The sequence below is a fragment of the Pleurodeles waltl genome, chromosome 6 (genome assembly GCF_031143425.1).
Source record: "Pleurodeles waltl isolate 20211129_DDA chromosome 6, aPleWal1.hap1.20221129, whole genome shotgun sequence".
Taxonomy (NCBI): Eukaryota; Metazoa; Chordata; class Amphibia; order Caudata; family Salamandridae; genus Pleurodeles; species Pleurodeles waltl.
In genome coordinates, this window is record NC_090445.1 from 1,552,862,975 (window position 1) to 1,552,876,177 (window position 13,203).

Here is a 13,203-nt window from a genome sequence, read left to right on the forward strand (position 1 = left end):
ATTATGGAATGGGCTCCCCCTACAACTCAAACCCAGGTGAGAGCCTTGTTAGGCCTCACAAGGTACTATAGGAGGTTCATTAAGAATTATGGCTCCATTACAGCCCCTCTTAATGACCTCACTAGTAAGAAGATGCCAAAAAGGTATTGTGGACAGCTAGCTGTCAAAACGCTTTTGATGAGCTCAAACAGACCATGTGCTCTGCACCTGTCCTAAAAAGCCCTTGCCACTCCAAAAAGTTCATAGTCCAGACTGATGCTTCTGATGTGGGTTTGGGGCAGTGCTATCACAGCTTAATACTGAGGGCCAGGATCAACCTGTTGCTTTTATCAGCTGGAGGTTGACCCCTAGAGAAAAGTGTTGATCTGCCATAGAGAGGGAGGCCTTTGCTGTGGTCTGGGCACTGAAAAAGTTGAGACCATACCTGTTTGGAACTCACTTTATTGCTCAGACAGACCACAAACCCCTACTTTGGCTAAAACAAATGAAAAGTGAAAACCCTAAATTGTTGAGGTGGTCCATCTCCCTAAAGGGAATGGACTATACAGTGGAACATAGACCTGGGAGTACCCACTCCAATGCAGATGGACTCTCCAGATATTTCCACTTAGACAATGAAGACTCATCTGGGCAAGGTTAGCCTTATTGTCCCTCATTTGGGGGGGTTTGTGTAGGAAAGCACCATCTTGCCTGGCACGTTACCACCATTTTTTACTAGTATGTATGTTTGTTTTTGCCTGTGTCACTGGGATCCTGCTAGCCAGGACCCCAGTGCTCATAAGGTGTGCCCTGTATGTGTTCCCTGTGTGGTGCCTAACTGTATCACTGAGGCCCTGCTAACCAGAAACTCAGTGTTTACGCTCTCTCTGCTTTTACAATTGTCACTACAGGCTAGTGACTAATTTTACCAATTCTGATTGGCACACTGGAACACCCTTATAATTCCCTATTGTATGGTACCTAGGTATGCAGGGTATTGGGGTTCAAGGAGATCCCTATGGGTTGCAGCATTTCTTTTGCCACCCATAGGGAGCTCAGACAATTGTTACACAGGACTGCCACTGCAGCCTGAATGAAATAACGTCCACGTTATTTCACAGCCATTTTACACTGCACTTAAGTAACTTATAAGTCACCTATATGTCTAACTCTCACTTAGTGAAGGTTAGGTGCAAAGCTACTAAGTGTGAGGGCACCCTGGCACTGGCCAAGGTGCCCCCACATTGTTCAGGGCAATTTCCCCGGACTTTGTGAGTGCAGGGACACCATTACACGTGTGAACTACATATAGGTCAATACCTATGTGTAGCTTCACTATCGTGACTCCAAACATGGCCATGTAACATGTCTAAGATCATGGAATTGTCCCCCCAAAAGCCAAATCTGGTATTGGGGTGCCAAACCCATACATCCCTGGGGCTCCAGCATGGACCCGTGTACTGCCAAACTAGCTCTCTGGGGGTTTCTCTGCAGCTACCGCTGCTGCCAACCCTCAGACAGGTTTCTGCCCCCCTGGGCAGCCCAGTCCCAGGAAGGCAGAACAAAGGATTTCCTCTGAGAGAGGGTGTTACACCCTCTCCCTTTGGAAATAGGTGTTAAGGGCCTGAGAGGAGTAGCCTCTCCTGGCCTCTGGAAATGCTTTGAAGGGCACAGATGGTGCCCTCCTTGCATAAACGAGTCTACACCGGTTCAGGGATCCCCCAACCCCTGCACTGGCATGAAACTAAACAAAGGAAAGGGGAGTGGCTATTTAGAGTCTCTGCTGTGGGTTTCTCTTCAGATAACAAATGCAAGAGCTCACCAGAGTTCCCCTGCACTTCCCCCTTCATCTTATGCCAATGATTGACCGCTGACTGCTCCAGGATGCCTGCAAAACTGCAACAAATTAGCATGAATACTACAAGCAACATTGTAGCGCCTAATCCTGCCCGCTTTCTCAACTGTTTCCTGGTGGTGCTTGATCTGAGGGCTGTCTGCCTTCACCCTGCACTGGAAGCCAAGAAGAAATCTCCAGTGGGTCAACGGAATCTTCCCCCTGCTAACGCAGGCACCAAACTGCTGCATCACCGGTCCTCTGGGTCCCTCTCATCTTAACAAGCGTGGTCCCTGGAACACAGGCGTTGGGTCCAAGTGACCCCGACAGTCCAGGGGCCCTTCTGTCCAAATTTGGTGGAGGTAAGTCCTTGCCTCCCCACGCCAGACAGTAATCCTGTGTAATGTGTGATCTGCAGCTGCTAGGGCTTCTGTGCCCTTTTGCAAGACTTCCTTTGTGCACAGCACAGCCCAGGTCCCCAGCACTCCGTCCTGCATTGCCCAACTCGCTGAGTTGACCTTCGGCTTTGTGGGACCCTTGTTTGTTGTGTTGAGATGACTGCCATGCTAAGATTTCTTGAACGCCTGTTCAAGTGCTTCTGCTGGTGCTGCCTGCTTCTGCATGGTCTCTCTGTGTTGCTGCGCGCCCCCTCTGTCTCCTCCCCCAAGTGGCGACCTCCTGGTCCTTCCTGGGTCCTGGCAGCACCCATAATCTTCAACCGCTACTCTTGCAGCTAGCAAGGCTTGTTTGCGGTCTTTCTGCATGGAAATAACTCTGCATCCTCCAGCACACCGTGGAACATCTTCTGACCAAAGGAGAAGTTCCTGGCACCTTCCGTTGTTGCAGAATCTCTGACTTCTTCCACCAGGAGGCAGCCCTTTTGCACCTTCATCTGGGGTTTAGTGGGCTCCTGCCCCCCCTGGTCACTTGCGTGACTCTTGGACTTGGTCCCCTTCCATTGCAGGTCCTGAGGTCCAGGAATCCGTCTTCAGTGCTTTGCAGTCAGTTGTTGCCTTTGCAGAATCCCCTACCTCAACTTTACTGTCTTTCTGGGGTAGTAGGGTAACTTTACTCCTACTTTTTAGGGTCTTGGGGTGGGGTATCTTGAACACCCTTAGTGTTTTCATACACTCCCAGCGACCCTCTACACACTACACTAGGCCTGGGGTCCATTCCTGGTTCGCATTCCACTTTTGGAGTATATGGTTTGTGTTTCCCCTAGGCCTATTGTCTCCTATTGCATTCTATTGTGTTCTGCAGTGTTTGCACTGCTTTTCTAAGTGTTTTACTTACCTGATTTTGGTTTGTGTGTATATGTTGTGTATTTTACTTACCACCTAAGGGAGTATATCCTCTGAGATACTTTTGGCATATTGTCACTAAAATAAGTACCTTTATTTTTTAGTAACTCTGAGTATTGTCTTTTCTTGTGATATAGTGCTATATGATAAAAGAAGTATAGTAGGAGCTTTGCATGTCTCCTAGTTCAGCCTAAGCATCTCTGCTATAGTTAACTCTATCAGCCTAAGCTGCTAGAACACTACTAATCTACTAATAAGGGATAACTGGACCTGGCACAAGGTGTAAGTACCACAAGGTACCCACTATAAGCCAGGCCAGCCTCCTACATCACCCAACATTGATAGCTAGAACTACAAAGAAAAGTGCATGCGTTTTCTCTTCATGTATTCTTCATTTAGTATGCTGAAAATGGTACAAATACCAATATTGTATTCATTGGGGTGTGGCTTGGCCGTACATGAAGTAGCATGCCTATTTCAAAGCTCTGTGGGGGACGGAGGCCCGAGGCTCTTTAATCCTGAAAAGATTGGAGATCAGACCCCAAGGCGCCCAGCTCTGGTCTCCTGATGATACGCTGGCAAAATAGAGATGCAGTGATGCTGGGGAGAAGTGCAAGGAGCGAGGGAAAATGAAGAAATAAACCCCAAGCCAATCGACAAGATGAAACCAAAATGGCAGCTGCCATGAGGAATTAAGGAGAAGGAAGATGGAGCTGACGCGGGCGAGACAGAGCCAGGGCGCTCACAATCGGTGACAGAAAGGTGACCAGTGGTGAGAGTCACGACTGGGGAAGATACTCAAGACCTGCAGGGAGAAGAGTGGCAGAGCAGAGTGGAACGGCATAAGAGGTGAAGGGAGGACGGAGAAGATGCGCCCATTGTTCAAGAAACCCGTGAAGCGGGGGGAATTTGACCCCTGCAACCAGGGAACATTACCCCCCTTCCCTCCTTACACACTCCTGGCTCGTGGTGAGCGACTCCCAGAGACTGCTGAGACAGGAGCACCCCAGAGGGGCAGACACGAGGAATCGAACGACCCCCGACATGCGGCATTAGCAGAGGTACCAGAGCCCGCAGACAAAAAGAACGCAGAATAGTCACCATAATATATAGCGCAGAATGCTGTAAATCCAGAAGTGTCCCTAAGGTCTCAACCCCCAATACTGAGCAGCAACCATAGTTGTGGTAGCTGTGGAACAACAAATGAGACAAAGAACTATAGAAATCACAAGAAGGCCTGATACACGCCTGGGGTGAGAGTAAAGAAGGTCATTAGAGAAATGAATGTAACATAGCAGGGAGGCTTGAGCATCTGAGGGGTGAATACACAGATGCGCGACCCCTCCCCCCCCCAGAATTGGTGCAAACTGGCCAACACTAATAACCAGCGCTAAAACCCCCAACAAAATGGTTAGACCTCTCCTCAGAGGCAAAAGCGTCCCACAGGGGGGCGGACGGGACTGATAACGAGAAGGAACCAGATACAATGGAAACCCACACAGCGACTATCCTACAAGCAATTAAAGACACAAAAAGCAGCGGTGTGAGCAGAGTAGGACTGGTATGGGATGGCCAAGGGAAATTAACAGACCGTGTTAAAGAAATGGAGGCGCAGATAGAGATGGCCATACCCCAAGTGGCGGATCTTATAAAGCATTGCAGGGAACTGGAAATAGGGCTCCAACAGGTGACAAACAGACTGGAAGATGCAGAGGGGCAGTCAAGACGCCACAATGTGAGACTAGTGGGGGTGCCGGAAAAAGCAGAAGGGCATAATACCAAGTTATTTGTGGAAGGCTGACTAATGTACAATGTACTCCAAGGCAAGCCATCCAAATTTTTCTCAGTAGAAAGAGCTCATAGAATCCCAACCTGTGCTCTGCAACCAGAAGCTCCTCCCAGACCAATATTAGTAAGACTGATGAACTTCAGAGACAGAGATGTCATCTTCCAGATGGTGAGAAAACACTGCCCCTGGTTCTTTGAAAATGCTGAAATCCACATGTATCCGGATTACACAAACCTAGTACAATGCCAAAGAGGAGCATATGCACCAATTAAAAAAGTACTGTGGCAACAAGGAATAAAATGTTCACTAATCTACCCGGCAAAACTGCATGTGGAACTAAAAGAGAAAACTTATTTTCTACAAAATGCACAGGATGCTTGGACATGGTTAGAAGACCAGGGACTAGGGAAGGGCTTGCCACCGAGAACAACACGGGGGGAAGGTGGAAATACACAACAGCTGGACGACGGAACAAAAAAGGGAGGAAAAGTGCTGCAACACCAACTAAAGAACAGATAAAATAGACGCAGAAACAGGCCGTTAAAAATTTGAAGCAACACATGAACACCCAAAGGGACAACAAATGGAAAGCACTACCGGTTGAGGGCAACGAAAGTGACTCTGATTGCACAGAAATAGGCGAGGAAACAGAAGATGAACACCTACCAGAAGTGAAGCCAATGACATCAGGACACTTAGGATGAAAGGAGACGGGGCTAGGTAGGCTGGTAAGGGACAGAACAAGCCTCTGGCCCTGTTCTCCCACCGGCAGAGCTGCTGTAACACACAGACAATCGATACGGAATGTGTGAACCAAGGGTTACTCCTCAAATGTAAAATACCAAAGGACGGTCACCACGCCCAGGTGATAAAAGCACAAAATGTTTGTTATGGTTTAAGTTTGGGGTAAACACATACCGCAAGTTTGGGGGGTGGTTAGTTCAGGAATCACCGTACGGTAAGGTTGGGAGCGGGATAAGTTATAAGGGGGTTCAGTTTACCAAGACTCTAAAAGAAGCGAAATAAGGGTACACACCAAAACACAGAGGAGGCTGCGCCTGCACATACACGGACAGGATACATCCACCATGACTAGGTTGCAAACAATATCAATACTAACATGGAATGTTAACAGGCTGGGGAACAGGGTAAAACAGCCTCATTCAAAGAGTGCTCAACAGACAAAAACTGGATATAGTGTTCCTACAGGAGATTCACCTGATAGATCAACAGCATCAAAGCATGGGCAGGGGGAGATACAGACTGGGCAACTGGGCGCAATTCACCTTTGGGTCGAGAGGATTGGCAATCTTGATCAAGAAGTCACTACCATTTCACAAAAAACAAATATGTACAGAGAAGCAGGGAACATACACGGCTATATTGGGGGACTTGGAAGGAGAGGATCTACTGTTAGTAAATGTGTATGCTTCACCAGGTCTTCAAAACGAACTGCTTAAAGAGTTGGGTGAAGTACTATTGGAGTCCCCAAGTGACTTGGTAGTGATGGGTGGAGATTTCAACCTAGTAATAGATACCAGAAGAGATAGAAATAGTTCCCGTTTAGAAGGGGGCAGGACTAGAGGAAGACTAGAAGGGTTTACACGAGCTCTAGGCTTGTGTGACATATGGAGAAGCTTACACACAGAGGAAACATGCTACTCCTACTCAGGGGCACACTCAATGCATTCACAAGTAGATTATTTTTTCACCACCAGGAGAACACTCAGCAGGTTTATTGAGGCGAAATATTTGGCTAGAGGACTAAGCGACCACTCCCCACTGTGGATGTTGCTTAACCGCCAAACCCAAAGGCCCAAACAATCATGGAGAATGGAAAGGTGGCACCTTGCTAACAAACAAGAGGTCAAACGCTTGATTAAGGCCTCAGAGCTATACTTTGTTGAAAACAAAAATGCTGTGCAAAGCTCAATTATATTATGGGAGGCATATAAAGCAACGATAAGGGTTACAATCACCTTTGGGGAGACACACAATAGAGGGGAAAGGCGAGTAGCACTAGATAAATTAGAGGATGAAGTAATAGAGCTAGATGGGAAATATGTTAAAAAGTGGGATCCACCAGTAAGAGAGCAGATGAATTGAAAAGAGATGAATACCAAGCGTTAGCAAAAAATGAGGCAAAAACCTCCTGCATAGCAAAGCAAAGAAGAATATATGAAGGAGGGAATAAAACAGGAAAGCTACTGGTGTGGTTGGAAAGAAAGGAAAGGGACAAAATGACGATTAAAGGTCTTAGGCAGACATCAGGGAATCTGATACGCACAGGTGGAGATATAGCTGAAGAGTTTGCCTCATATTTGGAACGCTTTTATGACTCTCACATAACAGCTCCTGAAATAGAAATTTGAACTTTCATTGATGACTGCCCAATAAAGAGACTGAGCGAAAACCAAAAAGTAGCCTTAGAAGAAGACATTACAGTAGAGGAGATTGCACAGGCATTGGGTCAAATGCAAACAGGAAAAGCTTCCGGACCAAACGGGCTCCAAATTGAATTATTCAAAAGACTACAAACACAAGTGTCTGCCCCACTTCATAAGGCCCTGACGGAAACATGTAAAACAGGTAAATTGTCAGAGGATATGCGCACTGCAATGGTGATATTAATCCCAAAGGCAGGGAAACTGCCAGACATGTGTGACTCCTATAGGCCCATATCACTGATCAACTGAGACATACAAATACTGGCAAAGGTATTGGCAAATAGATTAAAAACTGTGATTTAAGAGGAAGTACACAAGGACCAAAATGGATTCATGCCGGGTCGCTCGACCAGGCTGAACCTTCAGATGCTTACACAATAACATGGCTCTGGGCCGGGAGTCACCAGCGGGCAAAGTATTTGTCTCCCTAGATGCTAACAGAGCTTTTGACTCAGTAGAATGAAGCTACCTGTTTGGAATCTTGGAAGGGATGGGATTTGGGCTGAAATATATATGATGGGTCAGACTCCTCTACAACCGCCAAATAACTAGGGTACGGGTCAACGGCCATCTCTCTCTAAAGTTTGATATCATGAGACGCACCAGACAAGGCTGCCCACTGTCACCGATGCTATTTGCATTGGTTATCAAAGCTCTGGCAGCTTGAATAAGAGAGGACACACAAGTTTGTCATTGGCCGGGTGGACGGGGCAAGAGGACTGTATCTCGCTATATGCTGATGATATCCTGCTGTACTTAACTAATATGACGTGAACAATGGATAAACTCCAACATATATTTGCCACATTTGGTAGACATTTAGGCTTCGTATTTAACTGGGATAAATCGCTAGTGTTCCCATTGGCTGACGATCTGATAAGTACCCACCTTAGATTACCACTCCAGATGGAGTAAACCAAATTTAAATACTTAGGAGTATAGATAACAAACTCCAATGTTGAATACTATGAGGCGAATATGGCACCCCTCCTGCAGCGCTTAGAGCATGACGTGGAACATTGGCAGTCGCTGCCACTCTCTTTGCTAGGGAAAGCAGCCATGTTCAAAATTATGACGCTTCCCAGAATGCTGTACGTTCTACAAAATACACTGTATAGAATACCAGATGGGTTTTTCATTAAGATAGATGGCCTGGTAAGAAAGCTGCTATGGGCGGGAGGGCAACCCAGAATATCTCTGAAAACACTGCAGAGGTTCAGGTTCGATGGGAAAATCGCATTGCCTAGTGGTCAAAAGTACTATGAAGCAGCGCAAGTCAGTGTACTAAATGACTGGGCATATACGGAGGTTGACAACCCATCGTTTTGGAGAGATAAAACAGAGATGGGGACACATAGCTACCTACATCCATTATACAGAGGAAGAACTCCTCTGAAGATGTATCCGGCGACACTCAGGGTGATAGAAATCTGGAGGAGACTGATGAAGGAGACGGGATGGAGCGAGAGACTAACCCCTAAGACCCCACTATAGGAAGGTACAAAGTTAAAAGAGGTCTCGCCACTGCAGGGATTCAAAGGGTGGAATGACATAGGCATATTCACGCTGGCGGAAGTATGGGAGGCAAATGGGATTGTCCCATTCTAAAACCTACAGTCAGAATATCAGATGACCGTGTACCAGTGGCTCAAATAAGGACAACTATCCCATGCCCTCAAAAATAACATTCCTCCAGTTGAGGAGACGCAAGAAAATTCCCCATTAGAAAACAGGTTGCTGAGCGGGAGAGTTGAAAAAAAAAATTGGTTACACTGACCTATGGCACTTCGATGATAAATACAAAAAGTCCACTGACGAAATTACGAGATAGGTAGGAATTAGAAAGAGGGACCCTGGAGGATGAAGACTGGACGGAGGCACTAGAATTCCCCAAAAATGTGGCAATAAAAGCACGTTTCCAGCTTGTCCAGCTCAAAATATTACACCGGGTCTACTACACATGGACCTTCTTATAAAAATAAGATGGATAAGTGGGGCGGGCTGTAAGAGAGGCTGCAGAATGGATGGCTCCTTTATACATAGCCTATGGAGCAGCCCACGTCTTCAGGGGTTCTGGGGAAAGGTGGAAAGCACTTTGGTGGCTGCAATAGGCGAAACCTTAAGTCTGACACCAAGAATAGCATTACTGGGTATTTGGGAGACCTCAGACCACACGTTATCAACAAATGCTCATAAATATGGGCTGCATGGTGGCCAAGAGAGATATAGCCCAGAGATGGGGCTTGGGCACGCCCCCTACACACCATAATTGGGAAATGGGAATGAAATACTGCAGAATTATAGAAAAAGAAGTGTACAAGAGCAGAGGATATATGAAAAACTATGAAAAAAGTGTGGAGGATGGGAAATGGAAATATGAATGAACACAGACCTGTAACAGAGGCACGCCTCCTATATCTAAAATATAGAACCAGATAAAGAACAGCAGGAAAGGCAAAAGAGGAAACATATATTACTGGACTAAAAGATATCAGTGGGTGGTACCAGGGTGGAACAGAAGGTGAGATGGGACATTAATGATGTTAATTGTTTGAATGATTGTACTAACTGTCAATAAAACAATAAAAATAAATAATTTAAAAAAATCTTGAGTCATTATTTGGGTACTACTGATATAAATTCAAAAGGCAGTTTTTTGTGCAAATCATTTCATGGATGCATGTTTGCCAAACCTTATCTTAATGCTAAAATGACTAGTATTATAAGATCACTAATATAATGTAACAAAATGAACAAGTAAACAAGCACCCTTTGAGATGCTTTTCTAATATATCATAGGGACGCGGTGTAAGCAAAGCAAATGAAGGTGCACAGGAACCAGACTAAGGGCCAGATTTAACAGGTTCTAGTGCCTCCTTGCGCCACATTAGCGTAATTTTTTATGACGCAAATGTGGCCCAATAAGGCCAGATTTGCTGCACTATATTAACAAAGTGGTGCGATGCATGCATTTCACCACTTTGTAACCTCTTGCGCCACATTATGCCTGCGCCACGCATAATGTATGCAAGGGCGCGTTCCCCCATTAGGGGGGACCGCAAGAATGGCGCAGTGGAATCTAAGAGATTCCACTGTACCATTTTTACTGGCTATTTTTAACGCCTGCACAGAGCAGGCACTAAAAGGGGGCATACCATTGTTTTCAATGGGCCCCTATGCACTCTGCAGGATTAGCACCAAAATTTTGGTGCTAATCCTGCACACTACATCATTAGCGTCAAAACATTTGACGCTATGGCCCCTACCCTGCGCCATGGTGAGCCGTACATTAAATACGGCGCACACATGGTGGCGGTAGATTGGGTGCTAAGGGGCGCAAGAAAAGTGGTGCTGCATTGGATGCAGCGCCACATTTCATTAATTCGGGCCTAAATGTCCCAGTAATAGTCTCTTTGAAAGCCTGTGCCTGAGACAAAATGCATAAACAGTGCTAAAGTGTAGGCAAGGAAAACTATGCATTTTTTCAGTAATGAATATGTTTTCTTGGTCACTTAAACAAAGGCATGTAATTGAAAAAAATGTGTTTATTTCAGTTTATACAGTAAAAAAAAGGCAAAACTATTCTTCGAAGATGGTCCTTCTCAGTATTCATCAGATAACATTGTTATTTGTCATATAGATTACTACATTCCCTATCTATGTTCACAGCTTGCACTGGAACTTGGATGTGTGCACTAGCAAACTTCTTTTTGTTTTCTGGCACTGTTGTATTTGACAGCAGAATGCCTGCTATATTCCTTGTTGCCGTGGTGCAGTGGGCCCTGCTGATGCACATTGTTTCAGGTTGGATCAAACACAAGCTATGCATATGTATGCTTGCCACCATTTGCATACTGCCCCTGCTGAGCTGACCAGCATGCCGCAGGGCGTACACCTTCTTGTCCAAAGAGCATCCATAGAGATCTGGTGCAGTAGAGAATGACTGCACCTGGAGTCCACTAGCCTATGCCAGTGAGAGGTCCAGGTCTGAAGGGGCATCCAAATATCCCAACCCAACGAGCGCCCACCATAACATATACAAGACATCCACCTTATGTAACTAAACCACTTTCCAGACTTCCACTTCAGAAATGGTAGGCACAAGACTACGTGCTTCCCCACAAATTCACACTTTTTGTCTGCTCTAAGGAAAATCGGAGTTGTACACTTACCAAAAAAGAGATATAACCACATTACTATAGCCTCATATGTCTCTGGGTCGGTATAATTGGAAGCATTTAGAAATAGGTGAAATTGTCTTTGTAATTTATATGTATATATTTAAAAACAAAACAAGACACTTTAAAATATGTGAGTCTCTGCCCCCTAGGGTCGCTGGAGACGTTTCTTTAACTTGCTTAATAATCCTGTTGCTCGCCAACTTTATAAAGAGTTAGGGAGGTTTTACCCTTCCATATGGGCCGCTCATTGAAAGTCTGGAGGGAGGTTTCCAAATGCAGCCATAATTAACCTCCTGTTGTTTTATCAGAAAATTGATCGTAAACATATAGATTGGATCTTCACTAAGATCCTGATCAGTAATACAGTTTGTGAGGGAAAACAAAGGCTTCATAACTCTCTACTGACAAAGATAGTCACCCCTTACTTGTAGCTCAGATGTCAGGCAAAGATTAAACATAAATTAATAAATGAAGAAACTGTGTTGCCTTGTATTCGTATTCATATAGCATTTTGGAAACGCCTTGTCAGCCCTAAAACGGTTTCTGGGTGGACCTACTGAATTATTTATATAGCACTTCATACCCCTTGTGAGGTCATGAAGCACTTCCATTTGCATCAAGTTCCTAGCAGCCCTTTTGAGTGCATAATATAAAGAGTGTTTGGCATGTGTGGCCATTTTGAATGAGGTGCGTTAGGTTGAAACGACACAGTGGAAGCATAGTTACTCTGCAGAATAGGTGCTGTCATGCATGCAGGTATTTACCCATTTTTATGTAGATAGGATCTATAAGGCCCTGTTTGGGTGTAAGGGGTGGGAACTAGGGTAGACAGAAGCTCCTGTTTCGCCTCCCACAGAGCCAGGCACTCACATTCCATCTCTTAGCAGGCAGGAGACACTAAACAGATCCACAGCTTTTCTTACAAGTTGCACAGACCTCAGGTGATGTTCCTTCACTTCTCGGTGACAGGCTGTCACGCAGATACTAGCCCTGGTTTCACACCAGTTTTTCAAGTACTCTATGGAACATTCTGTTCCTGGGCTGTGAGGAATTTAGAACTGGAACAACATAGGGGGTCATTATGACCCCTGCAGTAGGCGATAATGTTGGGCCAACAGGCTGGTGGTACAGACCACCACATTATGACATTGGCGTGTTGGCTGCAGCCAACCCACCAATTTACCATTCCTACCGCCATGGTGGTAGCAGCTGCCGGGCCGGAGATAACAATCTCCAGCCCAGCGGCCGCTATTGTACCGCCGACTGCATTTTGAGCCTGCCTACTGCCATGGTTTTCGCTGCATTCGCAACGCCTTGAAAACCATGGAAATAGGCCCTACCAGTGGCAGGGAATTTCTTCCCTGTCACTGGTAGGAGGCTCACCCACCCCCCAAACACTGCCCAGATGCCCCCACACAACCCCTCCATCCACGTTCCCCCCTTCCGATCTCCCCCTTTCACGCACACTCGCAGACACGCACCAAGCATACACACACTCCCTCACACTGCAATGCATTCATTGACACATGCATCCATTCATTCTCACACACATCCGTACACACATTCAACACATTCACACTGACATGGAGATACGCATTCACATTTCCATTTGTACACGCATTCTCACACATGCATACACCCACGCAAACAACACTACACACAGAGTCACATT